The sequence below is a fragment of the Mirounga angustirostris genome, unplaced genomic scaffold, assembly GCF_029215605.1.
Source record: "Mirounga angustirostris isolate CCGP_5_RB_7025 unplaced genomic scaffold, mMirAng1.0.hap1 SCAF_11, whole genome shotgun sequence".
In the NCBI taxonomy this organism is placed as follows: domain Eukaryota; kingdom Metazoa; phylum Chordata; class Mammalia; order Carnivora; family Phocidae; genus Mirounga; species Mirounga angustirostris.
The window spans coordinates 44,461,300-44,464,631 of record NW_026991719.1 but is presented as its reverse complement, the minus strand read 5'-3'; positions in this window follow the sequence as shown (position 1 = coordinate 44,464,631).

Here is a 3,332-nt window from a genome sequence, read left to right as displayed (position 1 = left end):
AGGTGAATGCTTAAATGATGGGATTTTAAGCATTAGACAGGGGAGATGTTTGGCTGAGGGTAGGTAAGTAGGACATAGGTGGGTTCTCAAGTCAGTGAACTTCTCCCCAGTCAGGCATTAAGCCCTGACTGTGTTCACACCTGAGTCTGAAAGGCTGCAGATGCAAGACTGGGTTCCTGGGTTCGTGAAAATCCACCATGGCCTCAGAGGTGGGCCAGTGTGTGTGTCCCCTGAGGAGGACAAGGTGCACCCATCGGGCCCACATCAGCCTCTGTCCCCAAATTCCACACCTTACAGTAGATACTGCCCTTGGGCAAATGGCCCTGCTCTGGTGTTGGCCTCATGGTGTGAGAAGAGAGGGGAAATGCGCGTGCCTCCCTATTTGCACAAGGCATGGCAGGAACTGGAGACCCTCATGCCACCTTTCCTTTAAAGCAGAATTAGGCATTGAGAGGAGGGGACAGGCTTCCTCTTTGGGGAGAGGATAAGGTGGAGCGGTGGGTGGAACAGGGGTGCGCCTCGGTGGTCAGGCACGTGGTCTGTGGCATATCTACCTGGCAGGGCAATGCGAACCCCTTCCCCCGCTCATGTTCACTGGCTTGCAAAGGATCTGCTGGCTGAAGGTGTCCTTCTGGTTCGGGGCTCAGATGGACCCTGGGAAAACCAGGTGGCTGCAGTGCCTCCAAGGTTTAGGAGCTGAGAAGGCTGAAGGAAGCGCTGTGTTCAGGGTATGTGGGATGTGGGCCAGGCCTTCCACAAGGCTGGGCCGGGGGGCGGGGGGCCCTGGATCCACCCTGAGCAGCATGGGATGTGCTGCTCCACGTTCCACAGCTTCCACTCCTCAGCAGGAGGGCTCTGGGGCCTTAAGGACAGTGTGAGTCTCCTGAGGATGTTATGAACACTTCCAACCTAGAAGATATCCCTTTTGATGGGCAGAGGGCTCTACCGTGTGTCCAGCCTGGCGGAGGGCCGGCTGCCCTCCTGGGTGTGGCCTGGGCCTAGTGCAGCTGTGTCTTTGTCCGGAAAACAGGCAATGACGGCAACACCTGGGGGTCATCCTTCGCCTGGAAAAGGACGTTCCTCAGGTGCCTGGACGGGCACACTGGGATAGGGGCTAATGCCCTGGAGACAGCTGTGTTCCGGAAAGGCTCTCTGTAATTCTATCTTTCAGTCTCTGTGTCTCACTCATGGGGCTGGGTGAGACCTCATTGGCATGTGTCCTGTGTGGGGTGACTTTTGTGGTCAGAAGCAAGATGTCATTTCTCTGAGCTGGTTTGGGGTCTGTCCCAAGTTTTAAGGGGTCTGAGCTGTGTGAGGGTGTGTCCGGCGTGTGAGATCACTGAGCTGTGGAGTGTTGTGTGTCCCAAGGGAGAGTTCTCTGGTCTATTTAGGGCTCTCTCCCAGTGTGTGAGGTATCTGACCTGTTCTGGGTGCAGTGTGCACAACGTAAGGTGACTGGGGCTGTTGCCATGACGTATTTTGGGAATTAGGGTTTGGGCTGTCCTGAGCGACTCTGTCGAGGCTGACATGTTTGAGCTCCTGGGGGCCCATACTGTAGGTTGTGAGATCACAAAGGTTATTGGTCACAGGACAGGAGGTGTCCGAGCAAGCTCTGTGTTCACCGTACAGGTGCTCTGTGCCGTTTGTGTGTCTGCATGCAGGGTTGTGAGCTCTGTGATTGTGTGGCATCTACGTGCAGGGTGTGAGGTCTGTGAGCTGTTACGTCTCTGTGTTGCAGGTTGTCAGGTTCCTAAAGTGCATGTGGGTCTGTAGTTTAGAATTTATTGTCTCTGAGCTGTTTCGTGTCTCTCTCCTCATTTCTTGAGATCCCAGGAGTTTGAGTTCTGTGCGTTGTTTAATCTTGTATGTCCAGTGCATTGAGGTCTCCTAGCTGCCCTTTCCTGGGTCTGGAGCTCATCCACTCCAGCTCCCAACACCCGGGCTTCCTTGTCTAGGCCAGTGAGTCTGTGTGGTTGGCTTCCCTCAGTGTGTTATTGGGATACAAGTCTGTGTCCAGGGTGTGATGCTTCTGAGCTGGGGGCGATCCGGGTCCCAGGGTGAGGCCTCCTCTGTTTGTGGTGCTGTGTTGCAGGCATTGAAACTTCTGAGCCACATGGCTGTTTATATCGCCATTGAGAGACTTTGTCACATACCGAGTTCAGACATGAGGTGTTTGTGACCTCTACCCAATGTTTCAGTCTGACAACTGTCCAGAAAGACAGAGCTTGATCTGAGTTGCCCACCAGGACTCATGCATTCCAGCTCCCAATAACCTGGCTCCTCCACCACTGACTCTGTGGTGTGCTTCCCTCAGACCCTTCCCTAGGGTTGGGTTCTCCCAATCCAGAGCTGTAACTTACCTATTTCACGCAAATCTCAAGTACAGTTTGAAATGTAGTCAATATCCAACTAAAACACCAGACCCAGTGCTTCCCTAAAAAAAGTATTCACAAAACATTTTACTGAATCCCAAGAGGTTCCATCCAGGGAAGAGCCCCTGCCCTTTTGATAGGGAGTTGTTGCAAATCTCCTTAAAATATGGAATCTTTTTTAAAAATCCTCTCTCTGTGTGTTGCTGGTACCTTGAGAGGCTCAGACAGGAAAGGCCATTCAATTTTACGTTTTTGACAAAACAAGCAAAGCAACCCCCCCCCCCCCACACACACACCACCCAGTACACCCAGTAGTAGTCAACATAAGGAAATTGTATTGGAAAAGTAAATGGAATCCTGTGATTAATTACAAAACCAAATTTCTGATCACACTAGCCCTATGTCTACCGTCAGGATCGGCTGTATTCCGGCAGACTGGATAACCAAAGATGCCTTCTTTCTCCAAACCTCATACACTGCGGCTTGTAATCTGATTAGAACGATCCAAATAACTGTAACCAATGTAGGAATCACAGCCTGTTAAAAGCGTATCTTTTCCTATGTCACATTATGACCTCTCTCTCTCTCCCTCTCTCTCTCACCTCCTAGACAGAATTCTCAGGAAATACAGGAGGCACTGCCTAGGAAACAGACTCTTTCTGACCCCGTGGATCACTGACTGGAGCCCAGTGATGCCCCGGGGTCTAGCAGTGCCCACTAGAAGTCTCAATCTCGTGTCCGCTAAGAATGGCAGCCCTTTTAGAGAAAGAGAAATACGCCATACGCAGGTTCTCAAAATCGCAATCCTGATACTGCTGAGCTAGGGCTTGTGAGAGAAAGAGCTATTCTTTCGACAGCACCGGTCGCGCGTGGCCCAGGGAGAATGCTGGTCCTGCGACGCTAGTGCGCACACGGCCTGTTTAGGGAGATTCCCCTTCTCTCACTCTCAGACCCTCGCTT